The sequence below is a fragment of the Muntiacus reevesi genome, chromosome 10 (genome assembly GCF_963930625.1).
Source record: "Muntiacus reevesi chromosome 10, mMunRee1.1, whole genome shotgun sequence".
NCBI lineage: Eukaryota > Metazoa > Chordata > Mammalia > Artiodactyla > Cervidae > Muntiacus > Muntiacus reevesi.
The window spans coordinates 77147744-77160793 of record NC_089258.1 but is presented as its reverse complement, the minus strand read 5'-3'; the positions used below and the strand labels follow the sequence as shown (position 1 = coordinate 77160793).

The window sequence follows — 13050 nt, the reverse complement described above, 5'->3', positions numbered from 1 at the left end:
TGTGGATTTAAGTTCCCTCACTGGTATTTTGGTTTGTTTTTCTATTTAAAACGTCAACAGAAGTGTACTATATGCCTACGTTTTACAAAGTACTTTTCTGGAGTTGCAGATCTTGAGCTCACAGTTTTATAGGAAGCAAACACCCTAAAACTCTTATCCACGACAAATGCTTCAACAGAGCAGGCCAGCCTCCACATGGCTGGTGGTGTGTGCATGTCCATGTTTTATAGGAAAGAGCGCCTTAAAGGACTTACGGGGAATCCCAAGCTTCTCCTAACTCTAAAATTCATTCCTCATGCTACAGTAAGTGTTATTATGCAGGGCACTGATGACACTTGCTCAGGTACCCTCCCTGCCATGAGCCTAATGATACAGTGAGAAGTAAATGACCTGCCGTGACGAGGTTCTGTTTTACCTAAAGAAACAATTCTGCAGTACAGCTCAAGCTTGACCAGAACCATATTCTCCAGCACACACCACCTTCGCCCCTCAAAAAGAAAAATACAATTCCCCCCAACCACCCCATGTCTTCAGGGGTAATGATTTACCAAGATACCCAGATGTTGTTCACTGGAGTCGCATTTCCATAAGCTAGATGTGCATGACAATTACTGTATTTAGGTCACAAACTCACAGAAGAAAAGTCCATCCTGAAAGTAAATTTATAAACAATTATGTCATATCATACAAACTGAACTTATAAGCAAACTCAGAGAAGTCTACATACAAGAATTACAGCATACCTCGGGCAGCATTTAAGGGCAAAAAAAAAAAATTAAGGCCCAGATACTGAATTTACCTGTCTTACTTGAGACAAGGAAACTTAATTGGATAAAGTACACTAGAAAATGCAGATTATGGTTTAAAAGAAAAAAGTCTATAATGCAACACATGCAGTGCTGGATTCTTATCTGCTCACATCAAGGAAGGATGTTTTATGGGAGGGTGCTATTGTTTTCCAGGTTACCAAGAGCAAAACATCAAGGGTTAGGGTTGTAAGTAAGTTGCTCAGTCCTGTCCAACTCTTTGTGACCCCATGGACTGTAGTCCACCAGGCTTCTCTGTCCATGGGATTCTCCAGGCAAGAATACTGGTGTGGGTTGCCATTGCCTTCTTCAGAGGATCTTCCCAAACCAGGGATCAAACCCGGGACTCCTGGGTTCCAGGCAGATTCTTTACTGTCTGAGCCACCAGAGAAGCCAAGGGTTAACCCCCTTAAAAATAATTCCAGTTTCTCTTAGTCACACTTCATTAAATAGCTATGAGTGTAATCTAAATCTTCAAGTTTGTTCTCATTCTCAGTCTGGAATTCCACTTTTAAGGTCAGCATCTTCCCATGTTTCCTCAAAGCTATGGTGAGAACTCCTCAATCTATCCCAAGTCTAGCTTAAGAAATAATTTAAGGCCTATCCCAAAGTTTCATTTATTCCAGATTTTAGCAGAAAGGATCATATTTGCCCACCCTAGCCCTTCGTTGCAAGAGTTTTCAATCACAGCCCTTTCACACTTTTCTCTTTTCCAGAAAAAACGCCAAAGGCAACCAGCAGGGTACAGGAGGAAGACTAGATGCGGCCTTGGGAGATGTCTTTTCCAGCCTCAGTTCAACCTCTCACACTCCCTGCAGATGGGGACAAGTCACTGAACCTCTCTGGGCCTTGAGGGCCTTGAGGGCTCATCAGAAATGAAAGTTAAGACAAGATGCTCTGGAAGCTCTCATCCCCACCTTTTGTTTTAACCTGTCCTCCAGCCTCTTAATTATTTTAGATGTCTTTTCCCATCCCTCTTCAATGTCATTGTGTGTTTCTGAGTTGAAGGCCTTGTAATGGTAGGCTCAGTCCCAATGCAGTCATAAAGTAACATTTTTATTCTGACTCTTAAGCTACTTTTGACATCAAGGATTTATCCCAGAGATATGGGGGTGGCGTGAGGGGGATGAGACGAGCTCAGTCATAGGTGAGCTCGTGGGTTTGGCTGAGGCATACACGCTGGTTCACTGCTCTATCTACTTCTCTGTCTGAAATTCTAAATACAAGATTGAAAAAAAAAATCGTTGTGAAAACGAGAAAAGAATATCCAACTGGCATTAACACAGGGCTCTTTTTCTACAATCTTTGATCTAAGGATAACTGCTTTTCGTGCCATTTCTCTTGGTTTGAGGTAGAATCTACACGACACGGGGCAGAGGTACTCGAACTTCAACCAAAATTAAGGGAAATGAAGCAGAAAGGGAAATTCTTCAACGGACCTCAATAAGGTTATTCACACGGCACAGAGACCTTCCCTGGGCGGAGAGGCACTAAGGTCCGGTACGGGGCTGTCTTCCACAGAAGTGTGGTGTTTCATACGGTGTACATTTTCCCTAACTTTTCAACGGCAAAAGTTAAAAGCCCTCGGTGACACGGTAAGCCAGGAAATAAACTAATTCCTCTGGGAGGAGGATGCTTCGCGGGTCGTGAAATCAAAACGGAAAGGCAAGGATTTTGAGGCTTGAGAAATCCTCAAGAAAAGCAAAATGGGGCTCCCTTCGGTATCAAGAGCGGAAAACCGACATCCCGGGGCCGCCTCAGCCGTTACGGCGAAGGCGCCTCCCCGCGACCTCTCACACGCCTAGGGCGCGGGGGCGCGGGCCCGGCCCCGGACGGAGGGCGCGGCGAGGACTGGCGGGCCGCTCCACCGCCCGGAACCCCCCACCCCGGCAGCGGCAGTGGTGCCTCCCGACGCCGGGGCGGCGCAGGGAGAGGGCGGTCCCCCGACCGGGCCCTCGCGGCCACCGGCCCAAACCCCCAGCCCCGCTAGAGGCCCGTGACCTTCAGGAAGCGGCGGCCGCGCACGACTCACCAAGCACGAGGCTCCGGGCGCCAAATCCCTCCGCGGACCGTCCGTCCCGCCCTTGCCGCCACTGCCGCCGCCTCAGCCGCCGGCCCCAGGCGTGCGTAGGGACGTGCGCGCGCCCGCCCTTTGTCTACGCCGCCTTGACGTGACCCTCGCGTCCCAGCCCCACCCCCGCCCGCCACCATCTAACCTCACGCCCCGCACCCACGCGCCGGCGCGCGCCCGGCCAGGCTGGGCGTGGCCCCGAGGGGCGGGGCGATAGGGGGCTGGGCGCCTGGAGACGAGCAGACGGGGCGCCGAGTGGTGGGCCGGGGAGGCGGGGAGGCGGGGCCCAGAGGAGGCCGGTGCTGAGGAGGCGGGGCTTCGAGGGGCGGGGCGCGGGGAGACGGGCAGATGGGGAGCCGAGTGCGGGGCCGGGGAGGCGGGGAGCCGAGTGGGCGGTGCGGGAGGCGGAGAGGCGGGCTGCCGCGTCGCTAGCTCCCTGTGGGCGCGCCCAGGAGCTGCGGAGCTGCCAGCTGGAGGGCGAACACCGTTGCCCTGGCCGGGCTAGCTGCTGCAGAGACCAGTATTGAGCTCCCTGGGCGCTCCTGGCGCGTGCCTTCCCGAGACTCCAGCTCTAATAAGGGGAAAGTGAAAAAGTGAAAGTGAAGTCGCTCAGTCGTGTCCGACTCTTTGCGACCCCGTGGACTGTAGCACACCAGGCTCCTCCATCCATGGGATTCTCCAGGCAACAAAACTGGAGTGGGCTGCCATTTCCTAAAGACGGGTCTCCACGCTTCCGCGCTGCTCCAGGACCTGAATACTGGCTACTTCGCCCTAGGAACACTCGTTGTAGGTTCTGAAGATAGTGAAATCAGCCCTGATTAGCAAAAGAGGCCTGAGTCACGAAACGGCCTTGTCATCTTGGGGCCGTCGTGAGTATACAGTGAGATACAGATCACTTGCGGTCGGCACGCTCAAGAAATGCTAGCTGTCATCACCACCACCACCACATTCATCAGAGTCTCCTTTGCCAGCTAGCGAAAACCCAAGGAGTTCAAGGGTTGGTGTTGGCATTTCCGAGTCCCCTCGAAGGTGCAACTTTCCAGTGTCTACCTCAACTTGGAACCAACCTCTCTGCTAAAGTCTGGTTACTGCCTGCTGAAGTTTGCACGTGTTTTTCTCACCATGTATTTAAACTTCAAACGCCTGACCCGAGCTTATATCATCTGTCCTAAAGTTGATCCTCCTATTTAAAAAATTAGCCCTTTCCTTCTTAAAAGGTCAAGCCCTCTCTCCTAGTTTATTCTGCACACTGGTGTCAGATTGCCAATTCACGCTAAATGATCTGACAGTGGTAACGTCCATATTCTTAGACCTCAAAATCGACATGTAAGAATGATGACTTTGCTCCCAGACACAGGGTTGCTCCTCCTCATGCTAAATGCTACCATACCTGTGGGACTTTTCCCGAATTCATTAACTCAATCATTTATTCATTTGTTTAACGAACTTTGGTCCCAGTGGTGCAAAGCTGAATAATGCATGGCTGTCTCTAATCTTCAACTAGATTAAGTTCTGTAAAAGAAGAAACTGGACATCATCAGTGTCAGGGATCGGGCTTTAAAGTGGCCACCACCATCAAAACTGCTTTTTGGGTTCTTGCATCTGCTCTCCTTTCTTGACCCAGGATCAGTCAAAACGTAGGAGTCGTCCATTCACCTGCTTTGCTCATACGTATTCATGTTTAAATTTCTTCACGATTCTTACCATACACTGCAGTTCTTTGTGCATAGTAATTCTGAAATTTAAAAATATTTTACACATACTAGAGAGTGAACAGAAATGCTGTTGATCAATTCTTTGCCCAACCAAATAGTAGACTCAGTTGGTGGTTATCAACACACACACACACACACGTGAGAATAGGCACACACATTCCCTGGGGCTGTCTCTAATCCTCTTGAGTTCAGGAAGGTAATCAAACTTCATTCCAAAGAGGAAGCCAATAAGAACTGGTCTAATATAGTTCCCTTAGGCTCCAAAGTTTTGTTTGCAAAGGCCAATAATCCGGGCACATCTCTCTCATGGTCATTTCTAGATAGGAGGAATATAAATGGGAGGAAGAAAATAACAAGGAATGCTTGAAAAATTAGACACAAAGTAGGTTTACCTACAGATGATGCCTGTTGCTGAAAGCATGATCAGGCTTATATCCAACAGCAAACCCCTTGTCACTGTGAATTTATACTTTTAGATTATTATTAAAGGTATTTTCACATTCTAGAATGAGCATACTTTCATAATACAAAAACAACATGAGTAATTTTAAAAACCTGACGAAGGGTAGTCCTTTAAGAGTTGGGGATCACAGGGTTCAGGGACTCAGTGAGAAGTTTGATAACTTCCCCCATCATCCTAACTTTGAGATCATTTCCCAAAATGAGCCTCTACAATCACTGCATTTGCTGTGTGTGTGACACACAGTCTTATGAACTGGGAAGATACTTCTTTCAAAAGATACTCTTTCTCCTAGTACAAACATCCCGCAAGTATGCTGTATACCTTCTCTCCTCCTATCCAAGTCACCTGCTGTGTGTGCAAAGCCTTTGACATTTATTGAGAGGTGAATCCTCAACTAGAAACATTGATTTCCAATCCTCAAGAGGAAATGTCAAATTAAGCAAAAGTTGGGTTCTTTTAAAAAAATGTATTGTGGTGAAATACACATGAAATTGACCATCCTAACCACTTCTAAGTATGCAGTTCAGCAGTGTTAAGTATATTCACATTGTTGGGCCATTAACCTCCAGAAATGTATCATCTTGAAAAAGGAAAACTCTATATCCATTAAACAAAGCTCCCCATTCCCCTTTTCCCCAGCTCTAGGCAACCACCATTCTACTCTCTGTTTCTATGAGTTTGATACTCAAACCTCATACTCATACCTCATGTAAATGAAGTCATAAGATTCATGTCTTTTTGTGACTGGCATAATTCACTTAGCATAATGTCCTCCAGCTTCATCCAGAATTTCCTTCCTTTTTATGGCTAAATAATATTTCATTGTAGGTATAGGTCACATTTTCTTCAGTCAGTCATTCATTGGTGGGCGTCTGAGTTGCTTCCACCTTTTGGATACTGTGAATAATTCTGGTATGATATGAATGTACAAATATATGAGATCCTGCTTTTAATTGTCTTATTTATACACCCCTAAATGGAGTTGCTGTATTGTTTGGTAGTTCTACTTTTAATATTGATGGGAACCACCATTTGAAATGTTATTCTTTGATACATGAGTCTGGAGTTGGGAGGAGAAATCCAAGCTTGTGATGTAAATTTGAGACTCATCAGAATATGGATGATATAGATTTTGGATGAGAGTAATACAAGAACATTCGGACTTCAATAGGACTTTGCAGGCAAGAGCAAAATGAAGATGAGTTTTTCAGTTTGTATTTGTGATTCTCAGTATGAAAATACATGAACTTGATTTTGCCAGTTCACAGCAGGATAATCTGGCTTTAGGTACTGATTTTTGTAGTAATCAAACCTACAGGAGTCTCTGATAACAAGATAAGGCTCATTCATAACTGATAAGGCTCAGTTAATTTAGCTGGATAACTGAAATGCTAAATTAACTAATAGAATTAGGATAATCATAGAATTGGGATAAGAGAATCTATAGGTCAGTTTATACTCTTAGTAGCAGGAAATCTACTTGGGAAACTAAACCATCATCAATAGGTTGTTTGTTGACTATAAAATTTAAGAAAAGAAAAATGGAATGTGTGACTCTAAAGGCTCTAGCAATTGGATACACCCGCCCTCAAAGTCTACTTGTAAAGCATTCTACCTGCCACGTGGCTGAGAAAACCTTGGCTGAGCAGAGCATCCTCTTGGATGAACACAGAAAACTACTTCTTTTTACCCAGCTCTCTGTTTTCTAACATTCACACCCACCTGTCATTACCACCTCCTTTAAGTTGCCTTTCTGAGAGTCTCAAGAAAAGAAAAATGAAAAGGAGAGCTTCAGTTGGTTTGATAATAACTCAAAAAGTAGCTTTAGTTTAAGCTAACTAAAATGCAATTTCTGGCTAACATCTGGTCACCTTTTAGAGACCCATGTTAGCGGTCGACTCCAACAGGGCGTGTTCTCTGATGTCTCTCTACTGTCCGTATCACTCTTAGTCCAGGGATTGAACCTGTACCCTTGACAGGGAAACTGGGGAGTCCTAACCATGGACCAGCAAGGAATTCCCTATTCATTTTTTTGTTATCTCTTTATGTGTCTGGCTTCCTTCGCTGGGCTGTGAATTTCTAAAATGCATCTTTCCATTCTCAACAGTGAATATAAAGTCTGGCACATAGCAGTTGCTCAAAAATCAATGTTTGTTAAATGAGTAAAACATACACAGTGTAACTACCAGAAACTTGACAAATTATTTATGCAGTTAATGAAATCATGCAATGAGCTAGTACTGAATGCCTGAAATTTGGTCGACAATACATACTCTGTATACGGAAAAATAGTAAAAGGGGTTTTTAACAGGAAAAATACCAGAGCTCAGTGAATGGACACATTACCCAGATAGAAAGAGCGTTATAAATTAGGCCAGTTTATCTTAGTCTCGATTCTTCAAAGGTCAAAAGAGTCCTGGACCACTTTCATTTTTTTTTTTTTTTTTTAGATTATCACTAGAAAAAACTTTACAGGATCATAGTTGTGACATATAGTACATATCTATTTCCAAAATTAATAATTTTAATAGAAAAGGGGAGCAATAAACACAGCTGTGCTATTTACAAGCTAATGTAGCTCAAAGTGGGGTTTGGCTGCTCACTGCTCAAAAGTCAAAAAAAGGCCAGGTTGGTGGAAGGGGAAGGTTGCTTCATTTTGGACGCTGGCAACTGCTGGTGGGGGTAACATGAGGCATGGCAGACTCCTAGCCAAAAGCTGGCTCCCTGCCCCCAACCAGTGGGCAGGAGCTTTTATAAGCTGAGGGAGTGGGCTGCTTGTAGAAACAGCACAGTCGGCTCTGACCATCATCTTGAAATTGGTCATCATCGATGGGCTGACCAGGGTCATCTTGACTGTTGTAAGTACAGTTATTTTTCAGTTCCAGGGTCAGTTCGCTCCCATGTCTTTGAGGCCAGTTCTTATCATTGTGGCAGCTTATGTCATCGTCTAGTCATCATTTGGTTAACTTCTTCCACCTGGTGGGGGTTTCAGTATCTACAAGAAGGCTCACAGGATATGGCTCAGAATATAGCCCTTGAACAGAATGACAGGTCTTTAACTATGCTTATTGACTAAGCTATCATTATTGTTTAGTCTTGTTGGGTTGTCTTCCTTTGTTTCTGCATTTTCTCACTTCCCCGATTAAACTTGTTCTCTGGCTAAATTTTTCCATAGACAAAAGGCAGGTGGAGGATGTGGGGGGGGGGGCGGGGAAGGACCAGAGAGTACTGCTTCATTTCAATAAAACTTTATAAAATTATCAAATATGAATTCAAAGTGCAATACAGGCTTGTGAAATTCAAAGACAATAATGAGTAGCATCTTTTATCAATCCTGTTAGCTACGGCTGTGGTTGGATACATAATGATACTGGAGATAATACCAAAAGTCTAGATTCCAGACCCCAGTAATTGTGAGACCTGACCCACACGGTCTTCCAGACTTCCCCTCCCCAGTGGTGGGTCTTAACATGAGCTGCATTTTTTCAGAGGCTCCTTGATAAGATTTCAGAAATCCAGTCTCATTACAAATAGATTATAATGCTTGCTCCTTGGAAAAAAAGCTGTGACCAATCTAGACAACATATTAAAAAGTGGAGACATCACTTTGCTGGCAAAGATCTGTTTAGTCAAAGTTATGGTTTTTCCAGTAGTCATGTATGGATGTAAGAGTTGGACCATAAAGAAAGCTGAGCATTGAAGAAATGATGCTTTTGAACTGTGGTGTTGGAGAAGACTCTTGAGAGTCCCTTGGACTACAAGGAGATCCAACCAGTCCATTCTAAAGGATATCAGTCCTGGATGTTCATTGGAAGGACTGATGCTGAAGCTGAAACTCCAATACTTTGGCCACCTGATGCGAAGAACTTACTCATTGGAAAAGACCCTGATGCTGGGAAAGATTTGAGGGTGAGAGGAGAAGGGGACGACAGAGGATGAGATGGTTGGATGGCATCACCGACCCAATGGACATGGGTTTGGGTGGACTCCGGGAGTTGGTGATGGACAGGGAGGCCTGGCATGCTGCGGTTCATGGGGTCGCAAAGAGTCAGACACAACTGAGTGACTGAACTGAACTGAACTGAATATTACAGCACATTGTAGGGGTTCAGTTCAGTTCAGTCGCTCATGTCCATTGGGTTGGTGATGCCATCCAACCATCTCATCCTCTGTCGTCCCCTTCTCCTCCCACCTTCAATCTTTCCCAGCATCAGGGTCTCTTCAAATGAGTCAGCTCTTCGCATCAGGTGGCCAAAGTATTGGAGTTTCAGCTTCAGCATCAGTCCTTCCAATGAACACCCAGGACTGATCTCCTTTAGGATGGACAGGTTGGATCTCCTTGCAGTCCAAGGGACTCTCAAGAGTCTTCTCCAACACCACAGTTCAAAAGCATCAGTTTTTCAGTGCTCAGCTTTCTTTATAGTCCAACTCTCACATCCATACATGACCTCTGGAAAAACCATAACCTTGACTTGACGGACCTTTGTTGGCAAAGTAATGTCTTTGCTTTTTAATATGCTCTCTAGGTTGGTCATCACTTTCCTTCCAAGGAGTAAGCGTCTTTTAATTTCATGGCTACAATCACCATCTGCAGTGATTTTGGAGCCGAGAAAAAGAAAGTCAGCCACTGTTTCCACCGTTTCCCCATCTATTTGCCATGAAGTGATGGGATCAGATGCCATGATCTTAGTTTTCTGAATATTGAGCTTTAAGCCAACTTTTTCACTCTCCTCTTTCACTTTCCCATTGTAGGGGTAAGTCACCATTATAGCTGGCTACTCATTTTTCCTGTTGACACTGATGAGATAATGTTTCACATTTTAAGGTAAGACAAGAGAAATTTAAATTTTAAAAATGGAAATAAAATAAAACAAACTAGAAAATAAACATAAATATAAAATAAACATAACACATAAACATAAACAAAAACTTAAACATAAAATAACTATAAAATCTGTCCTTTTGGGCCTCTTCTCTCCCCTCCAGTGTGCATTGGGCATCTGCATTATGAATTAACTAGACCTCTCCAATGGCAGAAATACCTGCTCAACCAAGAAGATCCATTTTTCTTCTTCTGGCTCCAGCCAGAGGATAACATTCCTTAGATGATAACATTCCTTTCTCAGTCTTGTAAGGGATCACGATGACCCACCACTCACCTTGCACCTACAGGCATCTTTGGTGAGCTTTATGTCCAATGCCAATAGATCACATCCCTTAAAAGTAGAAATTGGTAAGAACAGACTGGTCAGACGACCTAGGGAGACACCGGGTGTCCCATTAGGGACACACCTAATGGACATTCTTAAATACCTACTTATGACCTTATTAATGCCACTAGTGATATTACCTGTATTCTGCTAATTTTACAAGACTTGTTTCTTGCAAATGTGTGACTGAATTTCAAATATAATTGATGATGATTAGGTGACTTGAAATGATTGATCAAATATGTGCGTGTGGGGTAAAGTCATGTTCAACTCTTTGCAACCCTATGGCTGTAGCCCACCAGGCTCCGCTGTCCATGGGATTCTGCAGGCAAGAATACTGGAGTGGGTTGCCATTCCCTTCTCCAGGTGATCTTCCAGACACTGGGGTCGAACCCACATCTCTTACCTCTCCTGAATTGGTGGGTTCTTTACCACTAGTGCCACCTGGCAAGCCCTTGATCAAATATATAATTCTATAAATCAATGATTAGAATACATTATAACTCTAGGTAAAGGGGGAAACAGCAAGAGGGAAACATTTCTGGACCACAAGAGACTAGTAGGCCTGGCAATCCAGAGGCTTTGAGCTTCTATTAACAGGGCCAAATGTAGTGATAGCCCATTGATAGGCCTTTCAACAAAATCCTTGTCTTACCTGGGAGTGAGCATTCCAAGTGCCGTGGGACAGACTAGTCACAAAAGCTTCCCCAACCTTGATCGAAATTAAGACTGAAAGGGAAGGGATTATGAAATAAAGAATATTGCCCACCATCCAGTGCAACAAGAATCAAGTCACCTGCCACTGCAGCTGCGGACCTACAGGACATCTTGAAAGGAATTCTGGGCAAAGATCAGGATGAGGCCCTTCGCACCCTGGGAAAACTGGCAGAACTGGCCCTCAAGTAGTCAGACATGTCCAAGGAGAAAATTATATGAATCCATTTTCTTGCATCGTCCCATAGTTAGAGAAGCACTAAAACCACTGAGAAAGATTTCTGTTCTTCGAGAACAGCAGTAACCTTCTACCAAGATGAGTGCTTGAAAACCACTTGCCAAAATCACCTATATATGGACTTCTTCCTTTGCCTTTACAAAAGAGCCCTTAGAGCCTTCTAAAAGGCTATCTCCTGGGTTATAATCCTCAGGTTGGCACAAATAAAATTTTCCATTTTTTTCTTAGATTGACTATTGATTCATAGTCAATTGACTATATTTTTCATGGACAACTCTTACTAACTTTAATTTCAGAAAGTGCCCCCCCCAATCCTGACAACACATTCTGTGGGGACCTCTCACCTTATTCCTGATTACTTAATGGAGTCAGGACCAGAGGCAGAATATAGAGACTGGGAGGAATCCGGCGTGTTTACAGTAGCCTCCCTTTTTGGATGAGGAAGCCGCGCTGTGTTTAAACTGTCTCTGGAAGACTGTGTGTCTTGCTGCCTCTGTCTTTATGCTGTTAACCACTTGGTTATTTTATAGAGTGTGAGGCGAGCAGAAGTAATGCAACTTAGATTAGGAGTAGGCCTTCCTACTATCAGGTAGCTTTCGCTTAACAATGACCACTGTTTGCCAATTAGGACCAATTAGCTTTCACCGATGTTTGCCAATTAGGAAATTAGGAACGGGGCGGAAACCCCCAGGAAAGTCCCGCCTGCGCGAAAGTATTCACCAATGAAATTGTTTTGCAAACGTGTAACCAATCCGCTTCTCACTCTATAAATTTCTGTAACAGGTTGGGCTCGGGGCTCTCTGACTCGCACCACTGCGTTAGTTGCGGGCGGAGAGTCCTAACTCGAGTCAGTAATAAACTTCCCTTCCTGCGAGTTGCATTGTCTTGGAAGCCTTCTCTCGTCCCGCTCAGGGATTCGGACATCGGGCATAACATAGAGTTGGCTGGGGCAGGCCCTTTAGGGAGAAAAACAAATAAAGAACATGCTTCTTGCTCAACCACTATGACTGCATTTATATAGCCTGCTTCCGGCACAGCAATTACAGACAATTGTAACCCAAGAAGTCAAGGATCAGAAGAGCTAAAGGTTTTTTTAGACACATTTATTTAAAATTTGTCATCCATGAACAATAATCTGAGAGAATGAACAATCTCTGAAAAGAGGGTAAAGTCTTCCAAAGACTAGAGATCTCAGACCATTGTAAACTGAAGCTTGGCATACACACTAAAAATTTATGTATTATCCCAATGCACACATTCTGAGCATGTCAAGGGTGGCCAGTCTGGGGGCCAGCAGTGTACATAGCAGCCTTTCCAGACCTGAGGGAGGTGTTGGCTGAAATAAAAACCCACCATGTGAGAGCCGTGAGTTTCAGTTTGATTGGAGGACCTACTGAGGGCTGTAGCCAGGGAGACAGCCTCTCAGAGAGCTCTGAGGAACTGCTCTGAAGAGATCAGGTCAGTATATATGTGATTTTGGCAAAAAGATACATGCTTTCAAGCATACGTCTCAGTAGAAGATTGCTGCTGGTCACGAGGAGCATGTATCTCAGTTAATGATTTTAGTGCTTTTTTAAGTAGAGGACGATGCAAGAATCCAGGTTCGTAGAAAATTTCTCCTGCAATATTTCTAACTTTCTAAGGGCTCATCTGGCCTGTTTTCCTGGAGCACAGACTACCTCATCCTGATTTTCATCCTGAATTCCTTTCAGGGTGTGTTGTAGACCAGTTACTGTAGTGGCTAATGACTTGATTCTTGTAGAACCGGATGGTGGGCAGCATTCTTTATTTTACAGCGGTGACAGTTCAGTGGATAGTTTCAATACAGGGTGG

At 44.4% G+C, this 13050-nt stretch overlaps 1 protein-coding gene across 1 annotated transcript in view; it reads right to left on the bottom strand.

Moving 5' to 3' along the window:
- The window catches only part of GPAT4 (glycerol-3-phosphate acyltransferase 4), a 29792-nt gene extending 26856 nt beyond the window's left edge, over positions 1-2936 (bottom strand). The window contains exon 1 of the mRNA XM_065901589.1: positions 2839-2936. The gene's annotated coding sequence lies outside the window, so the exon portion shown is untranslated. The remainder of the gene's footprint in view (positions 1-2838) is intronic.
- Positions 2937-13050: the final 10114 nt, after the last annotated feature.